Genomic DNA, 23,921 nt, shown 5'->3' with positions numbered 1-23,921 from the left:
GTATGACTTTCTTTTGGACAGCTGTACTTCCAGTCCCTGTCTACCTGGCTTGATGCAGAGGAGGAGTGGGAACCCCCAAGGGGAAGACGACTTAGAGGCAGGTGGTGGGATGATGGTGAGTGGTCAGAGGGAGAAATAGGAGAAGACTGGGAGGAGGAGGTGTCAGAAGCCAAAGGGGCAACAGGGTTTAGTGAGCAGGAAGCAACCATGGCAGAGAGCAGCCCAGAACCAGAGGCAGAAGCAGATGCTGGAGAGGAGGGGGACAAAGAGGCAGACATGACACAGGCTGCTGAAGAATCCAGGGAGTCTCCACTTCCTGCTGTGACCAGCTCCCCCACTCTCACCCTGGTTCCTCTTCATCCTGGAGAAGAGTGACTAGTGGGGTGCCACAGGGTTCTGTCTTGGGCCCGGTCTTATTCAACATCTTTATCAACGACTTGGATGATGGACTCAAGGGCATCCTGATCAAATTTGCAGATGACACCAAACTGGGAGGGGTGGCTAACACCCCAGAGGACAGGAACACACTTCAAAACGACCTTGACAGATTAGAGAACTGGGCCAAAACAAACAAGATGAATTTTAACAGGGAGAAATGTAAAGTATTGCACTTGGGCAAAAAAAATGAGAGGCACAAATACAAGATGGGTGACACCTGGCTTGAGAGCACTACATGTGAAAAGGATCTAGGAGTCTTGGTTGACCACAAACTTGACATGAGCCAACAGTGTGACGCGGCAGCTAAAAAAGCCAATGCAATTCTGGGCTGCATCAATAGGAGTATAGCATCTAGATCAAGGGAAGTAATAGTGCCACTGTATTCTGCTCTGGTCAGACCTCACCTGGAGTACTGTGTCCAGTTCTGGGCACCACAGTTCAAGAAGGACATTGACAAACTGGAACGTGTCCAGAGGAGGGCAACCAAAATGGTCAAAGGCCTGGAAACGATGCCTTATGAGGAACGGCTAAGGGAGCTGGGCATGTTTAGCCTGGAGAAGAGGAGGTTAAGGGGTGATATGATAGCCATGTTCAAATATATAAAAGGATGTCACATAGAGGAGGGAGAAAGGTTGTTTTCTGCTGCTCCAGAGAAGCGGACACGGAGCAATGGATCCAAACTACAAGAAAGAAGATTCCACCTAAACATTAGGAAGAACTTCCTGACAGTAAGAGCTGTTCGACAGTGGAATTTGCTGCCAAGGAGTGTGGTGGAGTCTCCTTCTTTGGAGGTCTTTAAGCAGAGGCTTGACAACCATATGTCAGGAGTGCTCTGATGGTGTTTCCTGCTTGGCAGGGGGTTGGACTCGATGGCCCTTGTGGTCTCTTCCAACTCTATGATTCTATGATTCTATGATTCTATGGTCTCCTAGAACATGCAGAAAAATGAAAAGGGCAGAAGAAAGTTTGGTTATGTTCAGACGCAGTCTATGACTGCTTGGAGAAATCCTGAGAGAGGAGGGGACTTAGATAGCTGTGGGACCTCCAATCCTCTCAACTTCCTCATTGGGGCAAGACCTGCTGTTAAAAGTTGCTGTTTTGATTTTGACTAAAGAGTTAACTTCGCTGACACCAGTGTTTTCTAATTGTTGACCTTCACCTGACTCCGGCTCCTGACACTGGTCTTGGATTCTGTTTTTGTGCAGCTGCAACTCTTGGGTCAAATTCTGCCTGGACACACCTCAGTTCTTGGGCTGCCTTGGCTACAGTCGTAGCCGCTACTGCCCGGAGTCTCAGGTGAGTCAAAACTCGGTCTCTCTGTCTCAGCGTTGTGCTACCAGACCTCCTTAGAGATGCTGAGGACTGAGCTTGGGACCTTCTGGATGCAAAGTAGATTCTTTCCCACTGAACTGCGCCCCTTCCCACGGACCTTGGAGATTCGCACTGAGACGTTTTGACTTGCAGCGTCGCTATGTCATGAGCTACTCTTCCTGATACTATGAGCTTCTGTATGTTGCAGTTATACTCAAGCCCTACACATGTGCTTCCACACACAATGCACATGCATTGCTATCTGTATTCCTACAGCTGGCCGAGAGAAGCACTATACTCTTACATTTAAATACACGATCCATTTCAAACCAAATGCAACATATGCACCACAGATGAGTTTTCTGTGTCACCAGCTTTCACATTTTTAAAAAAATGTGCATAATATTTTATCTTTCTAGCTGAAAACACTTGGAGAGGAAGAGTAGGAAAAAGACAATTTAGAGGAGGAGGAGTTGAAATAATCCACCTAAGAAGATTGCTGGGGGTGGGGGGAGATCTGCGAATTTCCCCTTAAAACATTCCTATCATGCTGTTTCATATTCATTAATTAGTCTGAGGGTTCCTTCGTGTTTATTTTACAAAGGCACTTAAACCCACGCACCCATTCAACATATTTATGACCCCAGTTTTCTTTCTTTTCTCTGAGACTGTACCGTAATTGTTCTCAGGACTCAGGGACTGCAGAGGGCCTTCCCTGATGAAAAGAGACAACATAAAGAAGGAAATGAATGTGTGAGGGATGAATACCTTTGACAAAGCAACTGGGTGCAATTTGGCCAATGGCCCCAGGGGTCACTTTAATAGAGTGGTGTCTCAGCCTCTATTGAGTGTACGGGAGACTATTAACTCTTAACAACTCTTGGTCTCAGGTTATTTATTTATTGCTTAAATGATTTGTTATTGCTACTTGAATTTAATATATCCTCTGGGAACTGAGATGGCAGCATCGTGTTACAAAAAACCTACAAGTTATTTTAAAACTGTAATTGAGATTTTATGAGCGCCATAAAATCTTTCTGAACAAATAACGTACCATTAGTCAGAAACTACAGCAGGAGATCTGTAAAATTAAGCATATATTAGAACAGTACTGTATTTGTGTGCCTCTCTTAAGGCCTGGTAATGGGGAAGGGCAACAGAAAGGCTAAATATTTACTGCTTTGCATGTTCATTATTACCATTAGAATTTAATAATGCTTAACACTTACGTAGCACTTGATAATAGTAAAGGCAGAACAGGCAAAATGTGAAAAACATGATCACATAAAATTTGGAAGCTTCTCACATTTACAGCAAAAGCCATATAAAATTGGCCCCTTCAGGGGGGAAAACTCCTGTCAGGCATAGCACAGTATCTCTATCTAGCTAAGGAATCTGAATCTAGCTAAGGCATCTGAAGAAGTGTGCATGCACACAAAAGCACACACTTAGTTGGTCTCTAAGGTGCTACTGGACATTTATATATATGTATGTATATATATACAGAGAGAGAGAGAGAGAGAGAGAGAGAGAGAGAGATTAGCTAAGGATTGCCCAAGCTAAAGCTTCCGTCCTGTACACTGTTTGGGTCCCAGTAACTTCAACAGGTGAGTAAAGTAGTATCTGTGCAGAACTGCAGCCTAAACTCTTGCTAAAGTTAATTTTAGTTTACTTTTATTCCTTTCTTTTGCAGTGCCCATAGTACATTTCACATGCCCACATATTTCTTCTAGTCAATGCTTTTTAAAGCTTAATAACAATAACTATGTTCTGGTGTCTGCGAATATCCAGTAAATCAATCAATCAAATGCCGTGTGTGCCAAAAGCATGGCCACAAAGTGGGGAAAATATTGAGGTGGATGTTATGAGTTTGTTGTCTGATTACTGTCAATAGGTTTGTTTCTATAGTTTTGACAAAAATGAAGGTTTATTGGATTCTGGCCTTTTACGAAACACACGTTCAGTTGACTCAGAGAAGCCATGTAAACAGCCACGGAGCTACTCTCCACATTGGTAGAGCAAGAGACTCTTGGTAGGGTCATGGATTTGAGCCCCATGTTGGGCAAAAGATTCCTGCATTGCAGGGGGTTGGACTAGATGACCCTCGTGGCCACTTCCACCTCTACAGTTCTATGGAGAAGCAGGGTTTTCTTGCCAATCCAGCTGCTGAAGATGCAATATGAGGTTGGATTAGGGCAGGGGACGCGGGTGGTGCTGTGGGTTAAACCACAGAGCCTAGGACTTGCTGATCAGAAGGTCAGCAGTTCGAATCCCCGTGACGGGGTGAGCTCCCATTGCTCAGTCCCTGCTCCTGCCAACCTAGCAGTTCGAAAGCACGTCAAAGTGCAAGTAGATAAATAGGTACCGCTCCGGCGGCAAGGTAAACGGCATTTCCGTGCGCTGCTCTGGTTCGCCAGAAGCGGCAGAGTCATGCTGGCCACATGCTGTACGCCGGCTCCCTCGGCCAGTAAAGCGAGATGAGCACTGCAACCCCAGAGTCGGTCACGACTGGACCTAATGGTCAGGGGTCCCTTTACCTTTAACCAACATGGACCACAACTTTCATGAAGCATGACAACTGGACTTGCCTGATGGAGGTGATGGGAGTCGGAGTCCAACAAAATCCAGAGGCCCACAAATCCCTCACCCTGGATTAAGGCTATACAGTAGTTTCTAGGTGAATTTGGGAATGGATGGAGCAATGTATAAGGTGATTGAAGAGAAGGTGGAGAAATGGAGAGGTAAAAAGAACACGAGGTAACAGATTATGGGACCTAGTGTGGATTTTGCTGTCTATTCCCCATGTTTCTAAGTATGCATACTCACTGTGTGAGGTTACCTGGGGATTTTGAGTGAGGTGTCACCCATATGCAGGTACCATCCAGCTCTGTTTTTCCTTGCCAGTGGCATCAGAAAAGGCTGTGGAAGTGCTGAACCACTGTCTGGACTCAGTGGTGGGTTGGGTGGTTCCCAAAAACTGAAGCTGAATCTTGACAAAGTGGAGGACCAAGAACTTTGTGTATTACTTGATCTGGTTGGGGTTCCATTTCACCTGAAGGAGCAGGGATGGGGCTTGGAGTCCTCCTTTAACCACCATCGCCAGCTGAAGCTGGGTGGCTCAGACCACCTTTTACCAGATTAATTTAGTTTACCAGCCTTTCCTGGATAGTGGTAGCCTGGCCAGAGTGATCCATGCTCTTCTAGGATTGCTGCAATGTGTGATATGTGGGGCTACCCTTGAAACTGGTTTGGAAACTTCCAACTAGTACAGAATTTGGCTGCCAGAATTCTAGTCTGAACCATGTTACACCAACTCTTAAGGAACTACATTCTGACCATTGAAGACTGTACTGTGGTGCATATCTTTCAGTGAGGAGTGGAGTATTTTAGGAATATTGTATTGTACACCTCTTAAAATTTGGCTACTAGTTGATTTTATCTGTTTGAATTTAATTTTGCTGTTAAGTCACTTTGAGACACTTCTTTTTTGTATAAAACATGGTAGGCAAACTAAGGCCCGGGGGCTGGATCCAGTCCAACCACCTTCTAAATCCGGCTGGCAGACAGTCCGGGAATCAGCATGTTTTTACAAGAGTAGAATGTGTGCTTTTATTTAAAATGCATCTCTGGGTTATTTGTGGGGCATAGGAATTCGTTCATTTCCCTCCCCCCCAAAATATAGTCTGAGGGACAGTGGACCGGCCCCCTGCTGAAAAAGTTTGCTGACCCCTGGGCTAGTGCTATAAACAAAACAAACAAACAGTAAATAAATAAAATTCTCAAGAGCAGATTGAGCAGAACAATAATGACACACAAGCATGCATATTCGGGGGGGGGGAGCTGTGAAACCAAATCAACCATCACAAATGAAGACGTCATTCATTTTGATATGGTTATGATGGCTGTTTTCAAAGATGGTGGAGTGTAAAATGGCTGCCATATCATTAAGGAACTGCAGGCCCATGCCTGGAGTACTACTAACCAGGAATTCACCAGGAATTTCCCTACCAATGTGTGGAAATGGGCTAGACACTGGGGCTTCTCTGTAAAACAGTACTCGCCTGCACTTCAATTCAGAGCCAGGAGAGCTGAAAAGGCTATCACAGGAGAGTCAGAAAACAGGCAGCACTAGGAGTTTGCTGCCTTCCTTCGCATAAGAAAATGCAGGGACTATGCTCAAAAAAATCACAGGAATAACCCATAACCAGATTAGTAAGTGCAGAGCGCAGTCCAGAGTAGCACCCCATGTCTGCTGTATCTGCTGCTGAAGGAAATGTATAGACCAGGCATCCCCAACCTTTGGCCCTCCAGAAGTTTTGGACTACAATTCCCATCATCCCTGACCACTGGTCCTGTTAGCTAGGGATCATGGGAGTTGTAGGCCAAAACATCTGGAGGGCTGCATGTTGGGGGTGCCTGGTATAAGCAATCAGTAAGGGGGTGTCTACATTAGTACAGTGGTACCTCAGGTTACATACGCTTCAGGTTACATACGCTTCAGGTTACAGACTCCACTAACCCAGAAATAGTGCTTCAGGTTAAGAACTTTGCTTCAGAATGAGAACAGAAATTGGGCTTCGGCGGTGCGGCAGCAGCAGGAGGCCCCATTAGCTAAAGTGGTGCTTCAGGTTAAGAACAGTTTCAGGTTAAGTACGGACCTCCGGAATGAATTAAGTACTTAACCTGAGGTACCACTGTAAAACAATGTCAAGAGAAAGAGTTCAGACCCTTCGAATCATCCAGGGTCCAATTTGAGGTGGAATTAATTATCTTCCAAGCTGATGGACACTCAACCATGGTTGGAGCCAGGATTTTTGCTAAAGGAGGCAGGCCTTTTGTGTGGGGGCAGAACCTCAGTCTGCTATATATTTTTATTTATTGGGGGGCAGCTGCCCCTCCCTGCCCCCCCCCAGCTATACCCATGCGCTCAACCATCAGAGTTTGCTATTTGATGAAATGATATTATGCACACACTGTAAGTTCATATAACTCATATACAGAAATTATATTTTGTTCTCTGTTTTGGCATTCTTTAAGGGTATTGCAGGAGGTTTGCAGAATATAAAATACAAATACAGAAAAAAGACCTACATTTCTTGCTTCTCTTTGACCTCAGTGGGCGTTCATCCAGGTTTATTATGTATAAAACTCTTAAGTTTGTTCCTGATGTGATAAATACTCATTATCTTGAACTGAATCCAGCTAAGTTAGCTGCAACTGGTTCCCATTTAAATCAACAGGACTTTGGTTAAGTCGCAGCTAACATGCACCATCTATTTCAGTGGGATCTATGTAAAACTAGTTTAGGGTACAACCCTAACCTTACTGGGAATAAAGTAAGCACCATTTAATTCACCTGGACAAACTGTGACGTAGACCTGGTTAGGGTTGTGCTTTTAATCTGGATCCAGTCCTTTACTGAAAATTTTCCTGTTATTTACTTCAGTACACCTACATCTCAGGAATTCAATTGGTGTCTTAGGCTGCAGAAAACTGAACAATGATAACAGTGGTTATGTGAAAAATATTTTAATTTGTGTACTACCTTTGTTGTTGCTTTTCTAATTTCAAGAATTATCTTTAGTCTTCCATTACATTTCCCCAGAAAAATTGGTTCATTGCTCTATATGGTGGCTTCTGATAATTTATGTGATTTAATATATGTTGACCTGTTAATGAGCTAAAATATTATATGGACCTAGGCAGGTTCTGTAATTTACTGCTGTTCACATTTTTATCAGAAAGTTATCTTATTTTACACTCTTGGTGCTCTCACAAACAGTGTGTTTAAAGTGAATTAGAGGTTGTAATACTTAGCATATTAGTTTTTCCTGATTACTCTAGAACAGCTTGCCCCAAAGAGAAGAAGTTATGTGAACAGATGTTTGAGTTGCAAGTAATTTAATACCCAGCGCTGAACTGAGCAAAGAGATTCAGGCTACTTATGCTTCCTGAGTATCAGTTTCACTGGTAATATTTGGTTCAGTGCTACTCTGTACCATGAAGACTTATGAAATAAGTGTTTGTTTCACAGATGAAATGCTTAAGTGGCATAGCTAATGAATTATTTGAAGGAATGTTGCTTGGCTTATTACTGTCCATAAAAGCTCCACAAAGCTCAGCAAGAAAACTTTCAGATTCCATGAATGGAATCTTTAGGAGGGAAGTGAAGCCTTCCTGGAAGTTGTGCCCTGTTCCCTAGGAAAACGATTGTCGCCTACACATTGCCAAAAAAGGAGTGGATGTATCACTGAAAAAGAAAACACACATAGCATTTCCATGTGCTGGTTTATATTTCTAGGTGGGAATTTAGAAATAATTACTATAATTTAGATAGATATACCTGTGTGCCTGCTGAGTCTGCTGTCCAGGTGCTGATTGTCAACAGGCAACTTCAAGACCTTTGTTTTTCCTTCTAATGTCCTGACCTGGAACAGGCCCTTGAAATGGGGGACGCCTTCAATTAGAGGGTGGTCCTCTGTAAAGTAGGACTTATGACTACTCCACTTGGTCAAATGATGGAGCATATCAGGTTGGTTATGCCCTTGTGAAGTGAATTTTTTGTTATGTACGCAGGCTGAGACCCTACCTGCCCGCGGACTGTCTCGACAGAGTGGTGCATGGTCTAGTTATCTCCCGCTTGGACTACTGCAATGCGCTCTACGTGGGGCTACCTTTGAAGGTGACTCAGAAACTACAACTAATCCAGAATGCAGCAGCTAGACTGGTGACTGGGGGCGGCCGCCGAGACCACATAACACCGGTCTTGAAAGACCTACATTGGCTCCCAGTACATTTCCGAGCACAATTTAAAGTGCTGGTGCTGACCTTTAAAGCCCTAAACGGCCTCGGCCCAGTATACCTGAAGGAGCGTCTACACCTCCATCGTTCTGCCCAAGGGCCTTCTGGCGGTTCCCTCATTACGAGAAGCAAAGCTACAGGGAACCAGGCAGAGGGCCTTCTCAGTAGTGGCGCCCGCCCTGTGGAACGCCCTCCCATCAGATGTCAAAGCGATAAACAACTACCTGACATTCAGAAGACATCTTAAGGCAGCCCTGTTCAGGGAAGTTTTTAATGGGTGATATTTTAGTGTTTTTTGGTTTCTATGGAAGCCGCCCAGAGTGGCTGGGGAAACCCAGCCAGATGGGCGGGGTACAAATAAATTATTATTATTATTATTATTATTATTATTATTATTATTATTATGTGACTACTACAATTCCACTTAAGGTTTATTATTGAAATTGAAATACTTTATTGTCACTTGTACAACTTGAATACAGTGAGATTACATGAGCACCCCCCACTCAGCTCTCTTAGTCTTAAATCCCCTCGTTTCCTGACGCACACCCAACAAACCCGAAAGTCAGTTGCCCTGTTGTTATCTTTTCATTCAGCAGCCTAACAGCCCATGGATAGAAGCTGTTCTTTACCCTGTTGGTGTGACTAATCCTGCTTCTATATCTTCTGACTGAGGGCAGGAGATCAAGAAAGTGCTGGCCAGGGTGTGAATCATCCCTGAGAATTTTCCTCACTCTCCTGAGGCAACGTTCTTCCACTATTTCATCCAGTGGATTCACAGGACAGCCCATAATATCTTGTGCTGCATTCACCACCCTCTGTAGGCACTTCCTATCAGATGATGTCAAACCAGCGTACCACACCGTGATGCAGTATGAAAGGACACTTTCTATTGTTGACAGGTAGAAGGAGATCATTAGAAAAGTAAATAAACCAGACATTATTCATATGATGGTTTTAATTTCTTAAAACAAACACCACCACCCAGGCTTCTCACTGATTGTATTAGGGGATGGGTTTGCTTATTCTGGTTATATGTCCAATTACTTTTTCTTCATGTATGTATTATGTAACCAAAAAGGGATGCAGGTGGTGCTGGGTCTAAACCACTGAGCCTCTTGGGCTTGCCAATCAGAAGGTCGGTGGTTCGAATCCCCGCAACGGAGTGAGCTCCTGTTGCTCGGTCCCAGCTCCTGCCCACCTAGCAGTTCGAAAGCACGCCAAAAAAAGTGCAAGTAGATAAATAGGTACCGCTCCAGTGGGAAGGTAAATGACATTTCCATGCGCTGCTCTGGTTTCGGTGTTCCGTTGCACCAGAAGTGGCTTAGTCATGCTGGCCACATGACTCAAAAAAACTGTCTGCGGATAAATGCCAGCTCCCTTGGCCTGTAAAATGAGATAAACGCCACAACCCCAGAGTTGTCTACGACTGGACTTTACTGTCAGGGTCCTTTACCTTTTATTATGTAACCACAGGGGAAAAGAAGTTAAATGTAATTCAGGACAAATAAATGTAATTAATTAAAAAAAAAAACTTCTCAGGAATTCATGCAACTGGTTCCAAAGTCCATGCTATATATAAAAGGTCTGTGGTCTTAAGAAACACTGAGCTTTGCAGGATCATGTCCATTGTCTGAACATGCCCTTAACAATACCTTCCATCAAAATTAATTATGCAATGTAGGATCCAAAAACCTACAATGCAGGATCCATGAATCTGATAGGGCTTTACGCTTTCCCCCACCCTCCTGCCAACTGTGGCCCCTGGACTCATGTGGTAAATTGCTCCAGGAGAATTTCAAAATACATTTGTCATGATGTTGCATGACAGCCAGCTGTTCAAAGAAGAGAAGTTACACATTCAAGCGGGAAAGCACGAGCCCTTGAACTAGCTTAAATCCAGCCATGACTGCTATCATTTAAGACACATCTCGCAGATTCTATAATGGTGTTGAGTACACACATCTATGTCAATTTTGGTAAAAGAGCACTTTTGGCTCAAATTGTGAATGGTCACTCTTGACAGCTTTGAAATTAACACACTATTGTTTGGTTTAAATTACAACAAGGAGGCTCCCTTTTCATGTGTTCCTCTAGCCAAGGGAAATTAGCTCTGATGCTCACAGAGACTGAAAAATTGCAAGGTCATGTAAATGAATGGGACAGGGCATTCAGCCTTAATTATTGTTGCACTTAAAAACAACAGTCTCATTAGTACATGATTGCAACCAAATGAACTTTGGTATTTTCTCTGACAAGGGCAGAAAAGGAGGGGTAAGAGGTGCGGTCCCTTGAAGGCAACAAGTGCAAGCAGCCAGTAATTTCAGTAGGACTTGTGTATGAGTTTTCCGGACGGGGTGCCAACTTGAATAAAATATTGGGGGGGAGGTAAGCCCGCCCACACAATAAATCACATGACATGGCACACACACACACACACACACACACACACACACACCATTTGAATGGCAATGTCCTTCAAATGGGGGGCACCTCAAATATTTTATTGGGGGGGTGAAGGGACCTCAGCCCCTAGAAGTTGGCTCTTATGCTTCCTTAAATGATTCCCTAGAAAACTGGTATGGTTTAGACACAAATAATTTTTTTGTAAGCTGGATTGTCCATGTGTGAATAGAGAAAGCTACTTTGGGATGCAATCCATCAGGCATTGATAAAGATGGTATAGCAAAATTGAGGAGCCTGCAGCTCTCAAGATCAGGTTGGCCTTCAACTCCCATCATCCATGACCATGGGCCAATGGAGGACCATAGGTTGGTAGACCCGCCCAGTAAAGCTTTCTTCATCTAACAATCAAATCTCTATAAATTATTTTAGTTGGGTACAGAAGAGCTTAAGGAACCTCTTCCATTATCAGAGGAAGTTGTTCTGGATCCAGCCCTTACATGTTAAATCATGTCCATTTGCAGGTGATCTAGGGGGTAATATACTCTGTGTGTGTGTGTATGGCTCACAAAAGCACACACCACTTTATTTAACATCCAGCCTGAAAAAGCATTCGAAAGAGCTCAAAATCTTTTGTGACACTTTAGTTGGTCCTACTAAAAGTGTACTGTGCTGTAAGTTCTGATGCATTATTTTTGTCATGGACAAACATGATACCTACATCTTTCCCCAGTTTTTTTAAATGATTGTTTAAGTGCTTACATTTTAGTAGTGTGAACTGAAGGCTTTTTTTATTTTCCAGCAGCAGCAGAGGAATCGTTGCTTTTTGTTTTCAGTTTTTGGATCACAGAAGAGATCTCGGCTTTCATGAGCGCCTAAGACCTTTACTCCTCATAGTTCTCAAGTTCTTTCCCTTTTTATTTCCCTTTTTACATACAATGTACAAAAAAATGCGAAAGTTTCCCTCCCTTCCCCCACTCCCCCACTCCAGCCTTTCAAACTGACTCAGTGTAATTGAATTTTGCACTCTTGATTCCTCAGGTACAGTTCCAGTTGCCCTGTTTGGCGGGCAGAAACAAATAATAATAATAAAAATCGAATCGGAATGACCACAATCAAAACAACAACAATCAAGAAAGGGCAAACATTTTCAAGGTATTGGGTCTCCACACTCTTCAGTTAAGAGACCCCAGATTTCAATGTACCCTGAAAAGGGTGATTAATATAAAGTGAGTGGAGTCTGTTTCTTTAAGACAAGCTCATAAATCGTGAAAGATCACCACTTCTTTTCAAAAGACTCTCCACGGTCTGAGTTTCCCTTCTGGGTCAGTAAAGGCATTGAAGTTTTAATGGCATGCCATGGCAGATTACACGATACAGCTGTCCCGGCACCGTGAAAATTAAGTTATGCCCCGTGTCAGCAAGGGTTTTTTCCCCCCTTTACTTTCCCTCCCCTCCCCCCTCTCCCTATTTCTTTCTTTCTTTCTCCCCCCCTACTCCTTCCCGTCCTCTTTTTTTATTCCTCTTTCTGCTGGGAAGTGCACATCCGAGAAGGAGTTTGGGAGCCTGGCGGGAGCTGTTACTGCTGCTCCTGTCAGGTCTCAGCTATTGAGCATTAGTAAATGGAGATGATGGGGCCTTACTAGTGAAGAATCATCAAAATGGAGACTTTTGTTCTTTCTCCCTCAGCACAAAAATCACTCTCCTCTCCTCCTCTAACGCACAACCTTCTTATGGCTTTTCTCTCTCTCTCTCCCCCCCCCCTTCCACTCTGTCTCACACAGCCCATTAGGAAATTATTGAGCGGCCCGGCTAATTTATACATTTGAGCACTGTGCAACAAATGCAAACCAAACCATTTCTGTGTTTATGGAGCTTATCGGGAGTCCTTGTGGAACTCTGTGAATTAAAAAACAAAGCCTTAAAAATTTTAGCCTAAAAAGCTTCGAGCACTTGTGAGGTAGACAATACCTAATACCCAAATGCCTTAAGGTCTCCTAAACTAGGGCTTCAACACAGTTTAAGCTGCAACATTATGGCCAGTTTTCTGGGAGTAAGCCCCGCTTACCTCAGTGAGATTTGCATCTGTGTAGACATGCGTAGGATTGCACTGTAAAGGCTACTGAACATCCTGGGACATAATTAATAGTATTTATGCATAAGAACAGGTTGTAAAAGACCCCCAAAAAGCCAATCTGTGTCGGTCTAGATTTTACTCAGCATCAAATCCAGAATTTTATAGTCAGAATATATTTTTTGAAATTGCTTTATTCTCTTTAACCTCCTGGTTTATTAATCTCCTTCCTTCTCCTTCCTTCCTTCCTTCCTTCCTGACTTCAGAAATTCCTTATATAAGAAGCCCTTTTAATTCTCACCACCCCAAAACCTTTTGAGGTTGTATTATCCACTGCTATCCTTCTCTGTGAAAAGAATATGCAACTATATAATCCTATGTACTGTACCTTATCTATCTACAGTGGTACCTCAAGTTAAGTACTTAATTCGTTCCGGAGGTCCGTTCTTAACCTGAAACTGTTCTTAACCTGAAGCACCACTTTAGCTAATGGGGCCTTCTGCTGCTGCCGCGCCGCCGGAGCACGATTTCTGTTCTCATCCTGAAGCAAAGTTCTTAACCCGAGGTACTATTTCTGGGTTAGCAGAGTCTGTAACCTGAAGCGTATGTAACCTGAACTGTATGTAACCCAAGGTACCACTGTGTTGTGAAGAGGATCTCTCTTAGCAGAAAATCCCACAGCAACAGTCAGCAATGCAATACACGTTTAGGACCTATTCATACATTACTTATTTAGGTAAACACAATGTTCTTAAAGTAACCATACTAGGCATGCAGGAATGGCTACAGCTCCTCATGGTTTGCATAACTAGTGGGAAACTTGGTTTCGCTGTCCACCATATGTTAAATGGTCCTTTTTCAAGTGGACAGCCAACAAAAGAAAACACAGTAACTTCTTGTTGGGATGTCATAATGCAGTCCACATTTTGAATCCACTGAGTTTGGGCACTGTGGTACCAAAGCACTCTGAGGGAATTCCTTTATTTCAATTATGCTGATTTATGAGAGTAATACCCAGGTTCTCTTCAATTAACTATTCTGGACACCACCATGAACTCCCTGGGCACTAGCAATTATTATTATTATTATTATTATTATTATTATTATTATTATTTTATACACCGGCCATTTGACCAGAATGCCCCTGCCACTCTGGGCAGCTTCCAGCACATATAAAAACAATTATAAAACATAAAACATTAAAAACTTCCTGATCCAGGACTGCCTTCAGACGTCTTTTAGAAGTCATGTAGTTCTTTATCTCCTGGATATATGATGGGAGAGCGTTCCACAGGGAGGGCGCCACTACTGAGAAGGCCCTGTAACTTTGCTTCTCGCAGTGAGAGAACTGCCAGAATGTCCTCTTCGCCGTTGCTATCGCCACTTGGTATGCTCGATGTTGAGCTCTAAACTGCGTTCAGTCCTATACAGAATGAGTTTTTCGCCACTGGCGCTCTAGCCATCTCAGAAATTGTTTCATCGCCCTCAGCTCCAGGGAAAACCAAGGGGTCATCTGAGTTTCATGCAACCAGAGAGTGACAAGTGAACACCACCTAGCTTCTGCCTTCTCAAGCTACAGGGCATGATATTATTTCCAGTCAGCTAATAAAGGGGATAAGGAAAAAGCCTGTACTTGTGCTGCTTTAATTCGCTTCAATACCTCCTAATACTGAACTGAGTTAAAGGGTTTGCTGTGCAAGGCAAATGATCCTACAAAGCAGACATCCAAGGCAGACTGTGGTCTGCAGAGAAGTTACAGAACAGTACAAAGTATCTGTACTTTACTTGGGCCTACATTTGATTTGATTGGACCATAAAGAAGGCTGATCGCCGAAGAATTGATGCTTTTGAATTATAGTGCTGGAGGAGACTCTTGAGATTCCCATGGACTGCAAGAAGATCAAACCTCTCCATTCTTAAGGAAATCAACCCTGAGTGCTCACTGGAAGGACAGATCGTGAAGCTGAGGCTCCAATACTTTGGCCACCTCATGAGAAGAGAAGACTCCCTGGAAAAGACCCTGATGTTGGGAAAGATGGAGGGCCCAAGGAGAAGGGGACGACAGAGGACGAGATGGTGGGACAGTGTTCTCGAAGCTACCAGCATGAGTTTGACCAAACTGCTGGAGGCAGTGGAAGACAGGAGGGCCTGGCATGCTCTGGTCCATGGGGTCGGACACGACTAAACGACTATACAACACATTTGATTTATTCTGACAATGTAGTTCAAGGCTGTTTTGACCAGGGTCCTATTTTGCCTTGGCCTGGGGCCTGTGATATCAGCATACTGCATTGGAGAAGTCTGCTAACATCACCCTAAAAATGGACCAGGTATAGGGGCCCTTCTCATCCGCTAGAGCAGGCTTCCTCAACCTCAACCTCAACCTCAGCCCTCCAGATGTTTTGAGACTACAGTTCCCATCATCCCTGACCACTGGTCCTGCTAGCTAGGGATCATGGGAGTTGTAGGCCAAAAACATCTGAAGGACCGAGGTTGAGGAAGCCTGCCCTAGAGCCTGTGGTTTTTGTAATGTAGTGCTAGCCTTGAGGATGATGTTGGTGCTGAAGTGGAAGAAAGGGTTGATTAAGTTGTTTCCAGTGCCGCCGCCCTCTGCCCCAATTTTTCAGTAGTCCACAGAAAAGGGTTTAACAACCACCGACATTAAGTGATCAATCCCTCAAGAGTGCCTACAGAGCTGATAATGGCAGGATGGGCAGGGAAAGTGTGGGAGAGAGTACCGTATTTTTCTGTGCATTAAACGATGCTTTTTGCTGTAAAAAATTAGGCAAAATGTCATCTTATACATGGATAGTGACTGCAGGGGGGGGGATGTGTGACTAATGGTGGCAGCAAGCAGGAGATTGGCAGCGGCGATTGGGCGGGTGATTGGTGGCTGCAGCAAGGCCTGCTGGCGATTGGCTGTGGCTGCGGCAATTGGGCAGGCAATTGGCTGCTGTGGCAAGTGGGCAGCTGGGCTGTTGGTGGTGAGCGGGCAGACAATTGGCGGCTGTGGCAAGGTGTGCAATTGGCAGTGGTGGGCAGGCGGGTGAGCGATTGGTGGAAGGAGTTCCCCACCACCAAAGCTAAACAACTTAATTTCTTAATTTTGGGTTAAAAAACATAGGGGCCAAAATATGGTAACTTCTTTATTGTCAGAGTCAAACTAGGTACCACACAGGAAAAATATGAACAGTCCTCTGACATTGCTTAGTGTATGAAAAGCAGCCATGGAAGCCACAAGTCAGAGCAGAAAAACAGTGTGAGGGAGAGGGTAAAGCAACCCCTCCCTCACACTATTTTTCTGCTCTCACTTGTATGAGAGAGGGCTCACTTGACCCTTTCCCTTCTGATCATTTACTCAGAATTTGCCCCTCTCCAAGGTGCTTTCTCACCCTTGGGTGGGGGTCAGAATATACTCGCTTGCAAAGTGAAATGCACATCTAAGAGAATGATTTTATGCAGGCAAATGCCAGGAAGAGAAAAGTTAAACAAAGCAGACATTCCCTCGCTATTCCTCCATTGAAACTGGCAGCTGCATTTTCATTAAAAAAAACTCCAAACACCTGGAAATTGTTTGTGGGTCTCTTGGTTTTGGACCATTGTCCCTGGCCTTCAGAATATTCTGTGGCGGGGCCAGAAGATGGCGCTTTTCCATTCCCCTCCCCACACATTCCACATGAAGAGTCCAAATGGACTGGCAATGGCCTGGCATCTTTCCCCTGAAGGCAGCAGGCGAAGTTAAGGCGTACAGGCCAGAAGGTCAAGCGGTGCACTTTGGCTACGTCTTCCGACACCTTGCCAGCACTACTCTCCATCCCCACTGGAGATCAGCTGCATTTAGATTTGTTCTCCTGCTTATCTCTAAAAACAAAATGTGAGGGGTTCATAAACGCTTCCACAGATGAGTGCTACAGTAAGAGGTACACTTAACATCTGAAGAATGACTTATTTGGATAGAACACTAAAGTGCATGTTACTTAAACACTGCATCCAGTAGGGCGTATGTCCATATAAGCAATGCTCTTCACATTTCCCTGAGTGTAAGTTCCACTTCACTCAATGGGACTCCCTCACCCCCCAATACCCTTTTGGTATATTCTTCCATAATGTCATGACCAGTGTACTGAAGTGCGCTTCCGTAAGGACCTATGGGTTATAGTGGCTCTGCTGATGAACTTAATGGGACTTTCAAATAAACATGCATGGGCTTGGCTGTTTGTTTGAGTATATATATACTGATGCTTTTGAATTCTGGTGTTGGAGGAGATTCTTGAGAGTCCCATGGACTGCAGGAAAATCAAACCTCTCCATTCTTAAGGAAATCAGCCCTGAGTGATCACTAGAAGGACAGATTGTGAAGCTGAGGCTCCAATACTGTGGCCACCTCATGAGAAGAGAAGACTCCCTGGAAAAGACCCTGATGTTGGGAAAGATGGAGGGCACAAGGAGAAGGGGATGACAGAGGACGAGATGGTTGGACAGTGTTCTCGAAGCTACCAGCATGAGTTTGACCAAGCTGCGGGAGGCAGTGGAAGACAGGAGTGCCTGGCGTGCTCTGGTCCAGGGGGTCACGAAGAGTCGGACACGACTAAACAACAACAACTGTATCCCACCATTCTTATGACTGTATATTAACAGTGACCTGATGCTTAGCTTTTGGTTCTTCTAATTTCCCTTGTATGTTGGCTCTCATTTGTTTGTTTCCTTGAGAATAAATAAATAAATAAATAAATAAATAGGTTATATAGGACATAGATCTTGCACTGATAGAAGCTGGCTGGTTGCTTCTGAACCATCGTTCATCATGATGACTATTGTATTGCTTTACTTACATTGCAAGGAGTTGGGAGGGAGAGCGTTTTAAAGATATTGCTGTATTAAAGTAGTCCTCCGACAATTTTTATTCCCTTAGAAGACTGCAACATCCCAGAGTGATGTTTTTCTCCCTAGTTGAACCCCTTTTTGCTATAGTTTCTTTATGAAAGCATCCCCCCCCCCAACCTTCTTTTTGATTGAAACTACCACTTGAATGACATAAATGGGCAGGTGTAATGTTATGAGAGAGAGGCCCCCCCATTCCCTAGTAGACAATAAGATGAAATCACTAATTTAAAAAACAAAAAGAAACCGGCACCGGTTCATATACAGAAACTCTTCTCTCATAACAAGCACATTTTTGATGCCTTGGAGAAGTGCCAGCTACAATTGCCACAAACTAAACACGTCTTTATGTTTTCTCACTGATGCTTTGATTCCTCATACTTGCCTTTCTGCTCCTGACTAATTTCTTGATCCCATTTCATGGGTCACAGAGCAACATACCAACCACTTAGAAGACATACTTACCCACTTTGTGGATATAGAGTGAATATGATGTCATCAAACTTAACAGAAGCCAAGAACTGTCCAAGATGTTACCAGCAAATATGTAGGACTTTTCTTCTTTTACTTCTTCTTCTTCTTCTTCTTCTTCTTCTTCTTCTTCTTCTTCTTCTTCTTCTTCTTCTTCAAAAATCATTATAACTGTAGATTTTATAGTTTTGTTTTTGTGGCAGGCAATTTTTGTCTCAATGGATTATACTACAATATATTTTTGAGAACAGGAAGTCTGCTGGCTCTGATAAATGCAAGAAATTGTCTTCTTTAAATCTTCATGTTTAATGTGCTCAAATGTTTTTTCAGGGTGAATCAAGAGAGAGAAGGGAATGAAGGCAATTATAGCTAAAGCCGAACCCTCTTCTAAACAGGGGAGGCACCTTTACAATAAAGTTTTAAAAACAATTTGTCAAGGAAATTGAACATTATGAGTGTTTCTGTGTGTGCACTCACACTGCTGTGTGTGGGTCTGTGTGTGTTATGTGTGTGGGGAGGTTTGAGAAATGCTAATCCTTTAGCTCTCAGGACCTGTAGAGTTAGACTCCATCTGGTGTAACTGGATTAAAAAATCTTTTCTCATTTCAAAGGTTTGATCTCAACAAGGGGTTGATGTGATGAAATCAAAGTGGCAGCTTGGATTGGGAAACGATTTGGGATTTCCTGAAACCCAGGTCTGAAGAACTTGGTTAGCGAGGTGGCAGTGGGCATAAATATATGGAAAGCACCAGTGCATTTCAAAAGAATTGGTTGCACTTAGCTGAACCATTATGTGGCGCAACTGGTTTTATTACTAAATGAAATGCATTTGGAAATACCAGTGCAAATTAATTAAGCTCTCTAACAAAGCACATTTTCATGAAGCCTTTCTGTCCCTAGGCTATGTGCTGCAAAACTGGTGAGACAATGTTAATTATTTTCAACAGGTGGAATTTCAAATAATTAACATTGGTGCTGGGGGAGGGCAGTGAGGGTTTGCTACTGACTGTACTGGAACATATACTGAATATGTTTCAAATGAATCAGTTCCTCAGCTCATCTGTTAACATATCATTTCTTTCATTTAACACTAAAAGAGATGTGCAGCCACAGGAATCTATCCAGTACAGTGTAAGTATGTTATATACTCAATTTTTTTGGACATTTTTTATTTAAAAATATGGGATGCTTCACGAATTTGCGTGTCATCCTTGCACAGGGGCCATGCTAATCTTCTCTGTATCATTCCTATTTTAGTATATGTGCTGCCGAAGTGAGCACTGTTCATTGAAAGTATGTTGTGCGGGTCTTGTTCACCTCAGATATTCCAAACCCCTTTTCTGAATTTGCAGGTTTGGGGACATATGGAAAACTTACTCTAAGAAACACACATCTTACTACAGTGCAATAGGTCTAATACTGAGAGGATGCATTTGTGGAGCTGAAAACCTGCTTCTTCACGTCCATCAAGGCCATGGAGTAAGCTCAATAAAGGCCCTCACTTCACTGGTTGGACATGTTATGAGTTTTTCTCCAGGCATCTTATCATATGTTCATTACCTTCAGCTCAGGTGTATACCAAGGAGCCTCATGGAAGCAAGTGTTTGGGAGAGATCACATCAACCACCACTCTCCATTCCAGAAGCCAACTGGGACTTCAGTGGCATCAACTCAACCACTTGGAAAATCCCACAAAGCCCTAAAAAAAGATCTATCAAAATCCATTTGCCTCTGTGAGCAAACCATTTGGGTAGGTCTTTCACTCCTGCAAAGCAACTGGGAGCCTAAACCTAAACAGGAAGTGAGCTGATCACAGCAGGAAATCCCCCGCCCCTATTTTCAGTCCATCTTGTTCAGTTGAAAAACAAAAAATCTAGAACGTGTCCTGATTCATGCTCTGAACTGATTCATGTCCAGCACATACGTTTAAGTACCCCAGTACAATCATTCTGGGAGTTTTCAACAATTTGAAACAGAACAGGAGGGAAACGACCTCATTTCATTTTTAGATGGTAATATGTACATAACCTTGGTCAGATATCACCCTCAACAGATGAAAGTAGCAGATAATTGCCTGTTCCCCTGTCCCTAATAACCTAATCACCTGGATAAGGTTTAGTCCAGAAGTTTAGAATATTTGTCCTAGATTTCCTGCAGTTTTCTCCAGAAAGCCGCCCCACAAAGCCTGACATTAATTTTTATTTTTAAATCAAGATGTTTTACTAGAATTTCACCATCCGATTCACTATTTTTCCTTATTCAAATGTGTGATTTGGAGCTAGATTCACAAGATGCTGTAATGAGTTGAGTAATGCCAGCTGTACAAGAGCAGATTGTTTGCATCTTAAACACCTCGGCCACTTTGAGATGCTGGATGGAACAGCTTATCCATGAATCCGTTGGAATCGGGGCCAGCTCCCAGGCTGAGAACCTCGGAGGACCTCATGGACCTCAGAGCAGCTGTCCTCAAACAAAAGTGCATGAACCCAAGATCTCAAGAGGGACAATGGATTCTGTTCTCATTGGTGAGAGAAGGCATATCCTTATTTACATAGGGTTATAAGATAAAGCTTCTACTGAGGTATTTCCTTTTAAATCATAAACAACAGCCCTTAGATGATTGCAGTAGCTCAGTTCATTTCAGGATCTGATATATCAGGATTTGATTAGTGTATGAGAACTCAAGCACATTTTTAAAAAGTTTATTGCCAAGGTGCTACATTCTTTTTATTTAAAAATAAAGAACCACGGACTAACACAACTCTAAATTTCAGTTTTCCGTTATACATACAGTGCAATTTTAAACACATTTACTCTGCAGCAAGCCACATCCATCAAACTAGGGAGTTTACTCCCTAGTTCCTAGTAAGTGTTCTTATCACAGCAGCCTTAGTAATGGCACAGAATGAGCTCCTGGTCCACAAATATAGCTGCTGGACTCGATTTGAGGATGTGAAAGTGTGTTAAAAGGATTTGTCAGTAGCCAAGATCCCACAGTGCCACTCATTCCTGTCCTAAAAGCTGAAGGTATAATGGTCTGTGAAATCCTGTGCAGCCACGCAGCATTGTGGCTGCCACCTGCACATTGACATACACAATGTGCCTATCCATTGGCAAGCACATACCATGGGAGAGCTCTCTCAGGGGTTTCTGCTCGTGTTCCTCAGTCTCTCACGAGGGCATATGCAGCTCTCAACACTAAAGGAAAACCTACATGGGGAAAAAGTGGTGAAGACAGCAGCTTTGCCCAAGCCAAAATCTGTTACAATCGAAAAACTGGATCTGCACAAAGCGAACACATCACTTTCTCCCCCACCCTCCCTGTAACATTTTGCTATCTTTCTTTTACATCCAGTATGAAGAATGGGTGTTATGAAATCATTACAGCATAGTGGATTGTCTCAGACTATGGAGAGCGGCATCTTAAATCCCCACTCCACACCCCCCCCCTCGTCTGCCCCATCCCCATCCTTCAACGCACTGGGTGGTCCTGGAGTCACAGTCCTTGTTCGGCTTCAGCCCCTACCTATAAAATGGGGACATAATTAGCAATCTATCTCATTGGGATGTTATGAATGAGATAATGGCGTAAAGCGTAAAGTATTTTTCAAACCAGTAAAGTTCCAAGCGACAAACAGGGGCGATATGAAGGGATAATGGCATTTCTCTTTAGTATTCACAGTATAATGAAGAGGAGAAGGGAAACTGATCAGCTCAAAAGCTGAAAGAAGGAGGGACACACAACACAAATCGCAAAGAGACGGTGGCAACAAAGGCACTTCTCACACGGCAAAGTGCAGCATCACTCCTCAGTATAAAATTCCCTCTTTAAAAATCCCTCCCCTCCTTTCTGAGTATTCTGTGCACCACATCTGTTTATTGGGTTGCCATGGGTGGAAGTTTTGTAACCTTAAAAGACATCGTTTGTCCTTTCTAAGTATGTATGTGCTTTCCAAATAAGCCATACAAAAAAATGAGGATTGGAGCAAGCTTTCAGCTTTTAAAAGACCCCAGGAAATCACTGTAGAGAGAGTTCCTACCGAGACTTCAGAAAGGAGTTGTCTAAGGGATAAAGTCTTGTCTGAAGTCTCTTGGTTCTGCCTCTTATCTGGTAGTCACAGTTGTGCTAAACGTCTTACCATTTTTGCATCAGAGAGCAGAGAAGGACTCAAAAGGCCTAGGCCAAAGCAAACGTTCTGAAAAGATCTTTATGAAATCATTTCTCTTTGCAAATCCATAAAAATCGCCCTGGCCTCCTTATCAATGGAGAGGCTTAAAGAGGGTGCAGAAGTCGTTGAATTATGATGTGCTTGTTTTAATGAAATTCCACCCCTGCGGAGATGTACCCTGCAGATTTTCCATATTTCAGCATGGGAAAGGTTTGATGCTTTCCTGCCGGTGCCAAGAGTTAATTGAAAACATTTCAGGAGAAATTCAGCTTGGGGGCCAACGCTCCCATGCCTTCATTATTCTTAACAATACCAGAGGAGTAAATAATTATTAATAGGCATGTTGCATTCTCTTATAGTGGCTGTGCATTTTCAAGATACGTGACTTTCACATTCTTCCCACCTACCCCAATAAGATATTTGAAACAAATTAGGAGAATAAAAAGTTCTGGAGAAAAACATGTCGATCTAATATACTATACAGTTTGTCACTTATCTTTCACACTAGACAGTCATAGCTAATTAAGTGGATGGTGTTTTAAAAAGGCACACAATTGCTTTTTTCTTCCGGTGTGCTTTTCATTAAAAAGCTAAAACACCAGCATATCATGAATGATTTTTGTTTGTTGGCTTGCAGCCTTTTCAACTGCATGAGAATTCTCAGAAGACTAGTGTTAGAAAGACACACATGAAAAGGGCTAATGTGGCAATTGCACAATATAAAATTATAGTTGCTATTAATATGCCTAACCAGTGTTTTAAAAACTTTAAACTGATTTTGAAACAAAAACCTTATGAAGTTAGTGTTTTTAAATGCTATTTGAAACAATATCTCTCCCCCCACACACACCCCTGCATAGAAATGATTGTCTTATTGGCTGGTTTACTAGCTACCTCTTCCCTCCCAAGGCAAGCTGTTTATGTTTTAATTTACCAGCATCTCTTCTCAGTTTCATACTCTGGCTCTGTGCCTTGACACTTTCACTCTTCTTTTTATGTTACCTTCCCAGCGCAAGGCGGAAGAATTAAGCAGGTTTTGCACTACGAGCTGAAACATTACAGAAAATTATCAGGGGTTGCCTGCATTGGTGTCCCCATACCAATAATAAATATAGTGGTACCTCGGGTTACATATGCTTCAGGTTACATACGCTTCAGGTTACACACTCCGCTAACCCAGAAATAGTACCTCGGGTTAAGCACTTTGCTTCAGGATGAGAACAAAAATCGTGCTCCGGAGGCGCGGCAGCAGCAGGAGGCCCCATTAGCTAAAGTGGTGCTTCAGGTTAAGAACAGTTTCAGGTTAAGAACGGACCTCCGGAACGAATTAAGTACTTAACCTGAGGTACCACTGTAGTTATGTGGTGCTCTGC

General features: G+C 43.2%; 1 long non-coding RNA gene and 1 other non-coding gene across 2 annotated transcripts in view; one reads left to right on the top strand and one right to left on the bottom strand.

Moving 5' to 3' along the window:
• The first annotated feature begins 1,460 nt into the window (after positions 1-1,460).
• LOC128423575 (uncharacterized) overlaps positions 1,461-23,921 on the top strand; it is a 28,031-nt gene continuing 5,570 nt past the window's right edge. The window contains exon 1 of the long non-coding RNA XR_008332799.1: positions 1,461-1,734. This is a non-coding gene — a long non-coding RNA (uncharacterized LOC128423575). The remainder of the gene's footprint in view (positions 1,735-23,921) is intronic.
• On the bottom strand, positions 19,554-19,660 carry LOC128423794 (U6 spliceosomal RNA). The gene has a single exon (XR_008332858.1). It is a non-coding gene; the product is annotated as a U6 spliceosomal RNA (small nuclear RNA).

The sequence above is a fragment of the Podarcis raffonei genome, chromosome 11, assembly GCF_027172205.1.
Source record: "Podarcis raffonei isolate rPodRaf1 chromosome 11, rPodRaf1.pri, whole genome shotgun sequence".
Lineage (NCBI taxonomy): Eukaryota > Metazoa > Chordata > Lepidosauria > Squamata > Lacertidae > Podarcis > Podarcis raffonei.
The sequence above is the reverse complement of the archived record's forward strand: the minus strand, read 5'-3'. Positions and strand labels throughout refer to the sequence as shown.